Source organism: Uloborus diversus, chromosome 2, assembly GCF_026930045.1.
Source record: "Uloborus diversus isolate 005 chromosome 2, Udiv.v.3.1, whole genome shotgun sequence".
Lineage (NCBI taxonomy): Eukaryota > Metazoa > Arthropoda > Arachnida > Araneae > Uloboridae > Uloborus > Uloborus diversus.
Window position 1 is genome coordinate 189,563,877 of NC_072732.1, and position 15,820 is coordinate 189,579,696.

The 15,820-nt window shown below is 35.1% G+C and overlaps 1 long non-coding RNA gene across 1 annotated transcript in view; it reads left to right on the forward strand.

Annotated features, from left to right (window-relative positions):
- The window catches only part of LOC129216221 (uncharacterized), a 78,907-nt gene that overhangs the window by 19,222 nt on the left and 43,865 nt on the right, over positions 1–15,820 (forward strand). Inside the window, exons 3-5 of the long non-coding RNA XR_008580176.1 lie at positions 12–95; positions 13,312–13,369; positions 15,415–15,521. This is a non-coding gene — a long non-coding RNA (uncharacterized LOC129216221). The remainder of the gene's footprint in view (positions 1–11; positions 96–13,311; positions 13,370–15,414; positions 15,522–15,820) is intronic.

Genomic DNA, 15,820 nt, shown 5'->3' on the forward strand with positions numbered 1-15,820 from the left:
CCCCATTTTAGGCAACTTATTTATTTGTCACGACGGATATCTCAGAGTATTTCTGCAATAATGCATCCGTCTTGCAAAGTCCATCAATATACGAGGTAATAGCATTTTTGTTTCAATAATTTTGTGAACAAAAAAGTCTTAAAAAAGAAAACAGTAATTGAATTTTTGCATTTAGTTAACGACACAGTGTTTTAGATCTCGTTTCCAGATGTCAGGTGAATAAATTCGCATTTGCTGGTAATACTAATAGAGCAAGAGTCCGTGCGCGACAGAACAGCGTGGTTATATGAAAGAACAACAGTTTTCTGCGTAAGTACATCACAGCAGGTAAGAAAAGTTTGCTATTGTTTAAGCTGAGTAGAGCAGACTTTGGTGAGAAACATGTAGCAAATGTGCGTGGAAAACTATACATCATTGAGTCATTCCACGTCAAGTGACGTCATCGTGTCCACTCGACCACCTCTGAGTTGAACGAAATTTTATAGAGGTAAAGACATGCCTTTGAAACTAACCTACACAATTTTTTAGCTTCCATGATCTAAATCCTGAGGATCTAGGATCAGTAAAGAAAAAGAGCTTCAAAATGGTGGATCAACTTTATGAAATGAATCGCCATGTTTAGGCTGATCCCCGATAGTTGGCCATTTTGGAGCCTCCGGGCATTGTTTTCTTTTTGAGGCATTCTAGGTCCTCATAATTTGTGTCTTGGATGCTGAAAATTTGCATAGGTTAGTTTCAAAAGCATGTCGGCATCTCTTTAGAACGTCCTCCAAATCGGAGATGGTTGAATGGGGACCACCAGGTCACGTGACAAGGAATGAATCTATGATGTTTAGTTTTTTGCAGTAATTTTACGCACCTTTGCTATCTGTTTCTTACCAAAGCCTGCGCGACTCAGCTTAAATAATAGCGAACTTTACTTAGCTGCTTACGCAGGAAAGTTTTGGGCCTACATACTATGATGCAGGTCTGGCACTCATGGGCTCTTGGACCATAATGCCTGAATGAAAAAAAAAAGTTATTTTCGGAACTGAGGCAAGACATTTTCCACAGTTTGTTTAATATGAGATCCACCCAGCCGCTAAGTTGTTAAAAAATTACACTATCAGGTAAAATAACAGTTGAAGACTAAAATTGGAAAACGCATTAAGTGCCAAAAAAAAAAAAAAAAAAACATCAAAATTAAGTAAACGCCAAGCATTTCACGGTGGTAAACGATTTATGTGCCTATTCCCCCAAAAAGTAGTTCAAATAACGTTGTTAGGGTCCGCCAATGGAAAGGTGCCATTGAAGGTTATTGACGGTTACTTATCTTGGTTGGTTCAAGTCCATAATGCAAAAAAGTGGAAAACGCAGCAAGTGCTACAATCCGCCTGGAATATTATTTTTGATGTCCTGTAAAATTGGTTTTTGGCACTTACTACGTTTTCCATTTTCAGTCTTCAGTTATTCCTTCTTTTTATTACGAAATATGTTGGCAACAGTAGGGAAACTTATATAACCCAATCATTTGGAAGTTACTGTTTGGAAGGCAGTATAACTTAGGTAAAGCCAACTTAGCAGCATTGTGAGGGGTACGCAGGTTCTCATCACACCATTACAAACACTGCCAGATTAGGTTTGTCCTTATGTCAATCTGAGGGAGTCAAAAACTTTCACCCTACAGTACAATTTCCTGTGCAATACAATAAGTTATAGATCTATGGTAATGCTATGAAAGAAAAAAATAGGGAGTTTTACAAATTTAGACATTTTATTTTTCTCGTTTTTCTGATTCTAAACTGGTCTACTTTCCATAAAAAGAAAATGCGTGTCGTAAAGGCACAAAAAAGACGTGAATCATTCAGTTTTTATTATTTTTATTGTTTATTTATTTTTTAAAGTCCTGAACAGTAACTTTACTTCACCCGCACCCCGCACTTTTTTCTCACGCCACCAGTGGCGGATACAAGGGGGGTCATGGAGGTCATGACCCCCCCCCCCCCCCCAAACCCGCGACAATATATGAATGCTTGCTTGGGAAAAAAAATTAATTAAATTTTTGGGGCATTGTACGAATGGGTGGATACAAGAAAAAGGAAGGAAGGGGGGGGAGTCATGGGGTTGTGACGTCCCCTCCCAATCTGCGACATTGCTTTGCAATATGTTATAAAGGTTTATTGAATTTGAGTAGGTAAAATGACCGCTTGAAAGAAAAAGGAAAGAAAACCTGACCGAGACAAATACCGAGTAAATAAATTTTGAATTCCTTTTTTTGGGGGGGTATTACATGTCACTTTTCTATTTACATACACATAAGTATATAAGGTGTCGACAGTAAAACAGTATTTTTTCTTGAGTCATTCTTTGCTTTGAGCCGTCCTCAGGCGCCAGTCAAATGAAAAAAGCAAGGAAGTGTCTGGCGCCCGCCGCACAGTGGAGTATTTGACTGAAAATCCTGGCCAAAAGTCCAAAATTAAAAATTTACCCGATTTTTATGAAAATTTATTCCATGATAGTTGACTAACTGGTGCATCGATCGGCACCTGTTTTGGAAACTTGAGTCACATACAATTGCTCATAGCCTCAGTGAAAGATGAGATTTCTATAAGAATTTTCGCTTTTTTGTTACGTTTCAGCTAAATTATTACGTTTCAATGTAGATTTTTTTGTGGCTTTCTAAATGAATGGAATTGAACCAAACCAATTTTACGGTATAAAGAAATGTCAGGGCTTAGTGCTAATTATAAATCAAAGTAAATATTTTTATTTTCTTTTAGTGAAAAAAATAAAGAAAACTTGGTACGTGAGATTTTTAAAGGCTTTTCGTCTTAATTTATAACTAGAGAAAGCTTTTTAAATGGGTGTCGGGCTTGGTCGGGCTGTTTTGAAAGTTGTATCGTATTTGGCAAAGTCTCTAGTGCTAATTTCAGCAAAAAAATCTTCCGCCTACAACTGCCCTTTTTTAAAATGATTTTTTTAAAAAAAAGTGCATAATCCGATCTTTTTGTGACAAATCATGATTTTAAACTGAATTTACCTACAAAGATTTAATAAATTTGCAAAAAAGTTATCATAAGTACTACTGAATGAAAAGATCGACATATTTGAGCGCACAAACAACAATAAAATTTCAGACACGAGTTTCATGGTTATGAGAAACCACTTCATCAATGTGTAAAGATGTAAGTTATGGAATGAGATTCATCCAATTAATTTCGAAAACGCTTACCTTTATGCATCGCTAAAGAGATTCACTGCACCCCTAAAACATGTGTTTGCGTTCAGTTATGTTAATTTTCTCATGTACGTTAATGAGTTAATAAATTAAATTATTTTGTGATCTCGCTAAGAAAATTTGCTCTTCCTTAAAATTGAGATAGATTTTAGATAAAATAAATAAATATTTATATTTTTCAGATCATTGCTGCAAATAATGTGCCGGGGGAGGGGGTCTTTCCCCCTTATACGTAGCAAAAGGGGGGAAATACCCCCCCCCACACACACACTTGCTAGCGTTAGGAGACAATTGTAATTGTCTCCTAACGTTCCTACGCTAGCGAGCTATCCATATTTAAGAAATTTTACCTACTCATTGTGAAATTAAAGTTACATAAAATTTTAGTTCCAAATTTGTTTGTACAATTTTTAGCGGGACACATCACACGATGTAAAACTAAGGATCGACCCAAGGTACGAGTACAATATATACAATTCAAAAACAAAGAGCTTTTGAATATCCATTTTCGAGTGTTTTTACAGTTATAATATCCTAGTTCATTTATTTATTTATTTATTTTTTTCAATAGAAAAAAGGTTCTTTGTAACCCCGAAACCCTTGTCTTTAATTCTTTTCGTAGATGATTAACTCAGGGTTTTAATAATTGAAACCAAACGAAAAGAATAAAATTGATTATTTTTTTGGTTTCAAATTAGTGTTTTGTACAGAATACTAGGATTTTTTAAACCGCTTTTTGCTCTTTTCCCCCCTCGAACAGTGCACTTAATTACATATCTTCAAAGGAAAACAGCAATTCGCATCGAACATGTTTACTTATCACTTGTCTAAGCATTATTGGCAAAGAGCCAACCGTGGCATTCATTTCGGATCGAGTGAAAATTATTGAAAATTTTTATTTCAACTCATTGAAAAAAAAATCATTATAAATCAGTGAAAGAACATAACTTCACCGTTTTCGCTGTAAATGAAGGTAAGGTGTTTATATTATTTCCTTAAAAAGTTTCAGAGCCATAACATTATTAGAATATTGGATGCAAGGATTTTAGTTTACATGGATTGAATAATTGAAAAAAGTCGAAAAAGTGACCTCCCTTTGTAAATTCTTAGAAATTCGGTTAATTACGTTAGAACTTCAAACAAACCGTAATCTTGAAGAAAATTATTTTTCCTATCTAGTGATGCATTGGGTTTTTTTCTACGTTTACTAGGATCGTTTTTACGGTCGTAAACATGCAAAAGTCTAAACCGTGGATAAAATATTAAATATTTCATTTTCTAATTCAAATTTTAAAAATCGAGTTTCAAATTGTAACATTAGACATTTCAGACAACTTGTATACCAAGTTTCATGTCTATAAGTGGGATAGCTTCGCCGTACAGCGCACAAACGCACACAAGGATGTCGCCTTCAGAAGGGTGAAAATTTCAAACTAGTTTTGGCCAGGATTTTCAGTCAAATACTCCACTGTGCGCCGATTGCTTTTTATACAACAAATTTAACCGACGACCGCTATTGTAAAACTGTGCTATAGGCATCGATTCAATTGAAAATATTTGAACGTGTAAATATTTTATGTAAAGTCTATGTCGATAACTACTCCCTTCTTTTGTGATTGTGATTTCTAAATGTATTGTTTTTGTTCGTGCTGATTTTATTTTTTTAATGTCTTGTAAATAGTTATTTAGTTTTAATCAGTGTTTTGGAATCAGTGTCGTGCAAGTAATGTAAAATTTATTTTCGTGTCGCGAAATCTCGTTATACGAGAGTTCTCGTAAATTCAGACGGAAACTGTGCTGAAGAAAGCTGCGTTTGTCAAGAAAGGACCACCCAAAAAAGCAATGAAGCGTTCGGGTGACAAAACTTTGCTGTCTTTTTTTCAAAAGTTACAAAAAACAGATAAACACGAAACCGATGGATCCGGAGTTCCTGCATCCGACTCGGGGGCTGCGACGTCTTTGTCCACCTCCGATTTTTCTGCTATTGAAAAGAATCGGTCGGTGAGTATTTGTCAATGTCCGAATTATATTCATAAGATATTTAATTATTAGTTTGATTTTCACCGCATTTTGTGTTATTATTTTGTATTTTTCTGCATACAAAATGGATGTGTCGATTATCAGCAAATTTAAAATCTAAAATGGATGTGTCGAGTATTACGCAAATATTTAATCCATTTATCATGTTCATAAAACATTTAACTTTTATTAGATTTTCGCTGTGTTTATTTATTGTGTTGGTTGATGGTGCGAATACTGCTGCAATATGATATTTAAGTAAATAGAACGTCTGTTTAATATTACCTTCTTGACCTGCGTTTAAATGAAATGTGTCTTCCCTGGGTTTTTTGAAACCTTGAACTTTTTTACTGTAAAATACAAGTTAATTGTTTATGAATGAAATGAACCTTTTTTACGGAGGAGTCAGTACATAAAATTTTAAAAAGAGCTGTGACCAGACTGACGTAAGAAGATATTATCTTGGTTTTATTTATTATAACTAATATGCTTACCAGAAAGTCAAAGCACTAACCGTTTTTGATTAGTGTTTTATCAACTCGTATCCGAGATGTCCATCATATTCAAAGTCGCTATGTAAATTTAAACATGATTAGAACTTTGTTTCAGTAAAAGTTTTAAGTTCTCCGTCACATCAGGAAATTTCAATTACTTTTCCTTCGCTGCTTTTCAAAGGTTAATCCCAGACTTTAAACCAAGTGATTTATTCTACTATTTTTCTTGTTATTATTTATATTTTTGGAGATATTAAGTCTATTTGTTTATTTCTTGCAGACGATCGACGAATAGCGCAAAATTGAAAGTATTTTAAAAGATGCGGAGGGGGGGATAGGTAATCTGCTAATCTACAGAAAGCAATAAGCGATTGATTTGATAACCGTGTCCTTTGCCTTACTGGAAAAATTGACATTTATCAACGCTTTGACAATCTTGTGTGCTCTTTTGCAGGCACATTCAATTCCGGGGCCCATAACATTTTTAAGTGAATCTTTGCAGCACTCCGTAACCCAAATTAGTTTGTCAAGTGATATAGGAAATTATATTGGGCTGGCAAATATTAGTGATCACACCAAAACAATGTTACTTGAAAAGCCGTGGTATCCTCCTTCAAATTACCAATTTCCTTGCAATGAGGTAATGAAAAAAGGGAAACCAACGAAAAAATATGCCCAGAGAAGTCATTTAGAAAAAATTTCACTGGCTTGTACTTTCGGACAAAGAAAAGGGCTTTTATTGTAAATAGTGTTCTTTTCACTTCTGGATCGGGATGCGGTTTTCAAAAAAACGCCACTTTGAGGAGACTTGTTAAAGAACCGTTAAAAAAATTTGACAATCTGTTAGGGGAAAAAAGAGATTTGATTTTGCATGAGAAAAACCAATATCATGTTCATGCTGTTGATTCTGGAAGGAACTTTCTTGCTACGTACCACAACCCTAGCTTAGAGGTAGCAAATCAAATGAATTTACAGCGAATTGCGCAAATAGAGGAAAATAAGCAGCGTTTGATACCGATTGTAAAAACAATCATATTATGTGGTAGGCAAAGTACTCCGTTGAGAGGTCACAGGGATGATAAAAATTTTGACGGTCTTCTTGCAAATGAAGGTAAACACAGTTTAGTAAATAATGAAGGGAATTTCAGAGAGTTACTTCGTTTTAGGATTAATGCTGGGGACAGTAGTTTACGTAAACACTCAGAAAGTGCTCCGTCCAATGCCACATATATTAGCAAGCATACTCAAAATGAACTGATTAATTGTTGCAAAGAAGAAATTCAAAGTGTTGTATTCTCACGAGTTAAAGAAGCGCAGTATTTTTCTATAATATTTGATGAGACTACAGATATATCTAGTACATGCCAGTTAAGTCTATCTTTGAGGGTACATCTATAAAGATAGCCTGAGGGAAGATTTTATTACTTTTGTCAATGCCTACGATATGATTCGAGAAGAAGATATTGAGTTATGGGGAGGATAACGACGTTTAACGGGTGTTGCTTTAGGTCATATTGTAGAAGACACGGAGAAAAACTTTGATTTGGACTTGAACTTTTGCGTTGGTTTCGGAGTCGACAGTTGTTCGGTTATGGCTTCAGAAACAAAAGGTGCTGTTCAAGAACTAAAGAAAATTGCAAAACACGCCCATCGCTGTCCGTGTAGCAACCACATTTTAAATAATGCATTGGCCTGCTCTGCGAAAGTAGTTTCATGCAGAAATGCAACTGGGACTATTAAAAAATTGTAGTTTTTGTCAACGCCTCTCCGAAACGGCATGAGGTTTTTAAGAGGAAAATGGGTTCCTATGTGCAAACCATTTGCGATACCCGGTGGATCGAGCGCCATGAGGGTTATCTTCAGTTCCAAGGAGAATCTATCACCAAGATCCACTCTCTAGCAGAAATTTCTACATGGCAGGACCGAAAAACGTCGTCTGATGCATTTTCTCTTATGCAAGCTATCCAAAGCGTATAATTTCTGATCTTAGTTGTGTGTCTTAGTGACATTTTAGGGGTTACTGTGTCCCTTAGCCGTCTCCTTCAAACATCTTCTCTTGATTTGAAAAGGGCTACAAAGGCAATGCATGACACCCTAAGTGTACTTGAAGAAAAGCGTAATAAAGCTGATTCCGTCCCTCGGTGGGCTTTATTATGAAGTTTGTGAAGTAGCCGAAAAGTTAGCTGTTGAAATGAAGATATTACGGCTTGCGGTCTCACAAACGAGTCGTGAAAACCATCGTACTGTGTCTTGTGAGGAACATTTTAGGAGATCTGTATACATACCTCTTCCAGATAATTTAATTCAAGATCTGAAAGAGAGACTTTCTTCTGACAGTTATGAATCTATTTAAGCTTCGAATTGTGTTGCTCAAACCAGAAGTAACATCAGAGGATGAAGCTACTGTAAAGAAAATCATCAATATGTACCAAGGCCTCGTTGGATATTCTGCAGCATCCGCAACGCAAGAGCTAACGTTGTGGGCTCAGAAATGGAAGCGAGCCATTCTTAAGAAAGAAAAAATCCCAGATTCCGTTTTGGAAGTACTGGATAATTGTGACAGCGTCATGTACCCCACCATCCACAAAGTTCTAAGGATTCTGGCTATTCTTCCAGTTAGTGCAGCTACCGCGGAGCGTAGTTTTTCCACCCTCCGTCGGCTCCCCGAATATGGGAGAAGAGAGACTCACTGGGCTTGCCCTTATGTCTGTCTATCGAGATGTTCTGCTAGACCCTGAAAGCATCATTCTAAGATTCGCCAAGACCAAAAGACGACAAGAATTTGTATTATAAACTGTAAAATACTTTTGTACCTATATGTTTTTTTTTTTTTTTTTTTTTTTTTGTACGAAGACTATTGTTAAATTCACTTAGAGCAAAAGATATCAATAATTAGTATTGCAAACTGTAATATTTTCGCTAAATCATTATGATTTTTTTTTTTTTTTGTGAAAAAAAAATCTATAGAGCTCAAAACAGTTCTTGATTTTTTTTTTTTATATCTCTCTCTGTTAAGATTGCTAATATAACATGTTTACATATTTAATTTAAAAAAAGGGATATGGTTTCTGTAATTTCTTAGATTCTATTGTAATTCAATTTAACTAGCAATTTGAAATAACACTTCTTTACTATTTTCCTACGAAATTAATTAAGTTGTCATCCAGCTAATGGCTCATTTAGTGATTTTTGTTGACACCTAAAGAAAAAACCTAAGTTCTAGAAAATTATCGTACGAACATTCTTGAGCATGACCCCCCCCCCCCCCCCAAAAAAAATGAAATCCTGTATCCGGCCTTGCAAGCCACGCTCTAGTTCTTTCTGCCTCCGACTCCGGCATATTCACAACAAAATTGTGTATTGCAATGAAGAAAATAAATCATAACCAACGATAAAAATAAACAGTTCTCGAAATCCACTTTTTAATTGTAGCCAAAAACAATGAAAAATAATAGCAATTATAAAATTTATTTTGTTAATAATAATTAAACTAATTTTAAAGGCAAAACTTAAGCAATATGGATTACACTTTTAAACGGATGACTTGACTTGAAATGTTCGAAAACCTGTATTATTTGAAAAATTTAAAGCGAATATATTTTTTTTTTTTATTGAGCAATCGCGATTGCTTATTGTTCTCATTTGACGATCCTTGGTGTTTGGTTCCTTTTTCAGCTTGGACCAGGGGTCTCTGCAGGTGCGGCTCCTCTGGTGCTGAGCATTGTCCCCCAGTATCCGCTTCTCCTGGGCGGTGGCGTACATGTCCTACTCGCATGCGCATGCCTTCCCCACACACGCCTACACACACACAAGCTTACACATGCACTCACGCTCGCCTACACACACACCTACCCACCACTGCACACACACACTACTATGCATGGGTGGATTTATGGGGGGCGGAGGGGGCCAATGCCCCCCCAGTCTTTGGAGGACTTTATAATAACTCACCTTCCAAAATCTTAAAAGAAAAAAATCATGTTTTTTTTTAATAGTTCAGAAGTGAAAATGAAGAGAATAGCGACTGTCCCTTTCTAATGTGAGGGAGGGGGGAGGACTGTACACTAAATTACACGTAGTAAAGCTGTCACTGGGTTGCTGAAAATGTGTTGAAAGTGATTATTTTGAACTGAAAACTATTAGGGCAAATATATAAGTGAAAATAACGAGCTATGTATTCAGCTGCAAAGCTGCAATGCTTAAAATAATTAATGATTATTTCAACACATTAGAAACAAAAACAAAGATTTAAATTAAAAAAAAAACGGATTTACCACCTGAAAAATTTATGACTTATTCCTTAAAATAAAAAAAAGTACTTGAAAAAATAAATTTCACTTTAAAGTGCTTGAAAACCTTGAAAATTTGAAAAAATGGATACAAACCAAAAATTTATAAATTTATAAAAATGAAGGGGATTAGGGGAAGAAATACAGAAATATGTCAAATTCAGCTCCTTTCCCCATCCTGCATCAAAAATGCAAAAATCATGGTTCTCACGTTTCTGCAACATATTACTTGGGATAAATTTTTGTGACTCATGTGTTTCATATCTTGCTGTTTATTTAAATCTGAATGCAGTATTTAAAAAAAGCGCTACATCTATTCTTTTTCGTTTTCTGCGCTGCTTGTAATTGAAAAAAAAAGTTGTTATGACAAATCTATATTTCTTTCCTTTTAAACTTTAAATAGTTATTTCTTACAAAGTTAGAACAATAAGGTAAAACTGTACAATCTAATACTAATTTTCAGAGACTGGAAAGGGCAAATGAAGTGCCTTAAATAGTTTTAATTGTCCTTGAGTCCTTGAAAAGAATAAGATGAGTTTTCGAAATTCCTAATCAAAAGTGTGCTTCATTTTTTTAAATCAATTGTATAAATTATGAATTGTCCAAATGGGCAGCATGTTACGCTCTTGTTACTTATTTTACACCATTTTGAGGCAGTGAGAAGCAAAGGGATACAAGTGGCAAAATTAAAAATTTTGAGGTAACCAGTCAAATGGTAGATGAACCCCTCCTCTGTCTTGGGCAAGAGATTGTACTAGTAGCGCTGGTAGGTGCTGCTGTATAGCATGATTTATTAAAAAAATTCAATGGAAGCCTACCTAGGGCATAATCTTTATACGTGTTTTACTCAAAACTTGAAAATGTCCACTTACATCCCTTTGCTGCTCACTGCCTGATTTCTTTTAAAGCATTTTTTACTATTGATCATTTTGTATTTAATTCATTGTTGTATTTGTGCGTGGGTTGGAGGCGTGATCAAAAGTTTATGGAATTGAACCTACAGCTGATGTAAGCTAGTAACAATGAACAATTTTTCTCTTATCCCTCGCTTTTTCTTCTAAGAGCTGCTGTCATTGATTTGTTGACCCGAAAACCATTTTTACTGTGTATTATCGTAATTTGTAATTTTTCCCTATTTTTTTCCGATATTTTTTGTTGATCCAAATACCCCTCATAAGACTCCAAAATGCAAAATTTTATATCTATTTTATAAAAATTCCTCCGGGGAGAAACCCCCGGACCCCCTGCGATTAGAGATATTCTACACCCTACTTAAAGGGACACCGTTGCCGCTCTTGGGTTTAATTTAAGAAGGGCAGCAGGCAACATATTAAAACTAATGACACAACATAAGTACGACAGGACCTTATGTATTTCAGAAAAAAAAGACAACATAGTGTGTGACAGAAAAATTGTCCAGACTACGAGAGACCCAATAACAGCGAATATTGCTCAAAAAAAAAAGGACTGCCCCCCCCCCCCCTAGGAACCAGAGTTGGGCAAATTTTAATTTACATTGACAATTAAAGATCAACAATTGATTAATTGGTAAACGTAAACACAACAACTAACAATTGATCAATTGTAATTGTGGAAAATTGCAATTAACAATTAATTAATTGTTAATTGTAGTTTACTACAATTAACTATTAATTAATAGTAATTGTGGAAAATTACAATTAACAATTAATTAATTGTTAATTGCAGTTTACTACAGTTAACAATTAATTAATTGCAGTTTACTACAGTTAACAATTAATTAATTGTTAGTTGTAGTTTATCACAGTTAACAATTAATCAATTGTTAATTGTAGTTTACTACGATTAACAATTGTCGATTGTTCTCTGAATTTTAATTAAAACTAACTCATAAAAAAATTACTGGTTTTGTACAATATATTCTACAGACGACAGGTCTACCTGGAACGTGGACGCTAAACGGGTACCATATCACTATCGAACTATTTAAATACGCATGTTAGCAACAAATAAAATATCAATAAAATATCAGTAACTTTTGGTTAATTACCGCCCAATAGCCAGGGCTAAAGCAGAAATATATGAAATACTCGAGTTGAACCGAACCATTGCTTCGGTCACTCGTCTAGTCTGCGCTAATTCTATATTACCTACCAGTTTGTTTGGCACTCTTGACTTCCTTAAGAGATTTTCCATCTCCAGCTCAGTCACTTTCCTATGCCCGGCTGATGCATGCTAATAAGCACGAAACTGCAGTCCTCGGCTGGAAATGACTGCACTGGCGATGTATTTAACGTACCAGTAAATTTTATGCGAGAAAAAAATTATTTAGTGCAACATATGTCTTTTCTCAAAAAATCCTCAAAAAATTTATATTTCAATTAAAAATTAAAAAAAAAATTTCTGTACTAGAAAAAGTCCGAAGAGCATTTGACGGAAATTACAGAAATGCATCTTAATTACACGATTAAAAAAAAAAAATTAAACAGAGCGGTCTCTGAGATCTTACGTCCCCCGTTATGTCCTTCTTTCTAATTTCCCCTGTTACAGGTTAAACTATAAAACAATGATTTGCACAATTTTAAAACTCTTAATTAAAACACAAACATTTACGTGTGGAAAAAACATGCCAAGACGAGAATAGTTCACGCGGCGAGCGAGCAGAGTCAACACTGAACGAAAATACGAATTCGAATATTACTTTGAATTTGGTACGCTGCGCTGTACCTATTGATACTTTAAGTTAATTGTTAGTTTTTATTGTTTCATAAAACAATTTTAAAAATTAACTACAATTATTTTAATTGTAAAAAGCGATTAACGTACACAAATTTAATTAAATTAATTGCAAAGTACAATTAATAGTTTAATTGCAATTGATTTAATTGCAATTACTTTTTTAACCGATTAAAAAGGCAATTGAAAAAATAATTGATTAATGCCCAACACTGCCAGGAACTCAGTCCTAAATCCGCCTATGCAACTATGCACACGTAGCCGCCCAGGAGGAGGGGCAGACTTGGGGGGACAGGAGCCGTTTCTAGAAACAATAACTCCAATGAGTAGGTTCTTGTCGCAATTCGTTATTGTGAAAAACATAATTTGAATTCAAAATGTCAGAATTATTCAAATTAATTTAATCAGTTTTTTTTTTTTTTTTTTTTTTTACAACCATTTTTTCACATAGTTCAAAGTTACTCTATGAGTGAGAATGAGTTTGAAGCTGGATAACAATGCATTTTAAATGCTTTTTATGCTTTTATTGTCTTTTGGTTTTCAACATGACTATTATTGCGACATTTCTTTTATGCAGGTGGCCGTAATATCATGGTATATTTACCTGCCTAAAATATGTGGAATATCTTGATACGGTAAGCTTTGTTTCAATTAAATTTAAACAAGTTTGCGAGTTATGATGAATGCAGTTAGACGAATAAGAAATGTGTTTCGTTAACTGTGTATTCGATTGATTGAGATATACTCAATCATGATAAAAAGTATGAAAAAATGGTGCAAAAGTACTTAAGGGGAGTCAGTGGCGTAGCAAGAGGGGGGGGGTGAAAACACCCCCCGAAATCATTGGTTTAAACATAAATGCAAATTCTAAAACAGTAGTTTATGCATATGAAAGGGCTGTTTTGATCAAAAAACCCCTTCAGAAAGTAATATTGATCAAAAAAATCGCCTTCAGATGGTATATTTGATGAAAAAAACCTTCCAGAAGGTTTTTTTTTCATATAAAAAACTCCAACCAGAAGGTATTTTCCATCAAAAAACTCCTTCCGGAAGGTATTTTTGATCAAAAACCTCCCTCCAGAAGATACTTCTGACAGCGCTAGTGAGGGGGGGAGTCGGTACCCTGTACACGTGTACACTTAATATTAAATAGCTAGACTTTGTGTACCTTTTTCTCAAAGTGTTAATGATAGATACTTACGACGTTCAGTGTTTTTAAGAAATATATACGAGTCTACTGATGTGAATTAATTTGAAAATTCTGTTTATTTCACAATTTATTAAATTTTAACCAATAATAACTTTTAAAATGAAAAAATAAAAAAACACTTTTGGCCCTGAAAACACTTGTTTTGGAAAAAGTGGGAGTCCCAAAGCAAAAATTTCACTTCAGTATAACTATGATCATACAAATATTATGTGGCGAGTTTTTCAAAGTAATATGTAACGTAGTTTTATAGAAAAAGAAACATGAATTTTTAAAACTGACGTTTTAAGAAAATCGCGTTTGAAAGGAAAATTGTGCGTTCATTTAAATACATTCATGTCCTCTTAATATTTAAATTGCGTAACTTTTGATCTGCATATAAACATAAATTTGGTGTTGCTTGAAAGCTCTTGATTTAAGTACTTTGAAGATATAAAAACTGAAAAATATTTTTTAAAGGCTTTAGGTTTCTAACACTCTCTATTTTTGTGAATAATATTGTTACGAGTCTGCCTTACTTTAGATGTTTTTGAACAAAGGACTCCGTTCTGCTGAAAACGCAGAAAATGCATTCGCATCATTTACAAGTAATCGTTAACAATTCACTAAACTTTTCAGCAAGTAATGGTAACTTTAAAAATTACCTCAGACAAAATGGTAAACGCGTGTTGTTTCCAGATATGATAAAACACTAAGGCCCATTTCGGCACCAGCACGGAATTATTCCGCATCGTAGTGCTTTACACAGTTTCTGACTCAAATCGTCTTCGAATAGAAATTCCGCAAAAAGAAACAATGTAAGGGAAGAGTTATGACGTCAATTTGAAGCAGAATGCTACCAATTATTTCTTGAATACGACCCTGAGACAAAACCGCATTACCTAGGCTTCGCAGAAACTGACATGAAATCAGAAGTTCTATAACTCACAGCTGACTGTAAACTAACTAAACCATAAGTTCGGAACAGCTTGTGTTTATACTCTGGGAAGATAACGCAGGGGCAAAACCGTACTCAAGGGGTCGGTTTTTAGGGTTCAAACCCGCTCCGAAGTTTTCAAAATTGTTCCAAAAGATGCTTTTTGGTCTCGTCGGTGAATTTTGAGGATGCTGAAATTCAGCCGCGTCCATGTCGTGTGATTATTCGGCATCCCGTGAGTATCTGTTTGACCTCATTTACTCTTGGCAAAATGAAATTCCTAATGTAGCTCTCTGGGGGGGGGGGGGGCGGATCAGCTAATATAAACTGAAAGTCGAAATTCAATAATAGTTGCTGACTGTCCGCTTATAAAGATGCCACATGAAAGAATGGAGTATGCAACAATGTCTGCCAATGGTGAGACAACAATTTACAGCCCCATTATAAGCAAACAACAACATCACCATTGTCCGCATTCAATTTACAAATTTACCGCAGTTTTGAACTTATTAGTAAATAATTTACCTTAACACACATTTTTCTCTTTCTCTTTAAAGATATTTTTTGTCTTAAGAAAAAAAGTATCACCAGATCACAATCCCTCACGTCTTCCATCATACACTTCTGCCAATATGCGGTTGGACGATATTCAGAACTGAAAAAGGTAAGTGAAGAAAAAAATAAGTTATGTATTTTACTCTCTTGCACACCCGGAGGGTCCCCTGTTCCTATCACTCTCAACAAAAGGCTGTGATTCGCAGATAACATACACATTCCGCGTGATGTATTCATAAAGCGGACTTACTTAATAGATAGGAGTAGCCGGTATCATCAGTTTTTCAAACTTTCTAGTTGAGTGAGGATGTGCGACGTTGCCAGTGGCGGATACAAGGGGAGGGTCGTGGGGGTCATGACCCCGCCCCTAAGCCGTTTATAATAGTATCCGTCCTCATTGTGGTTAAA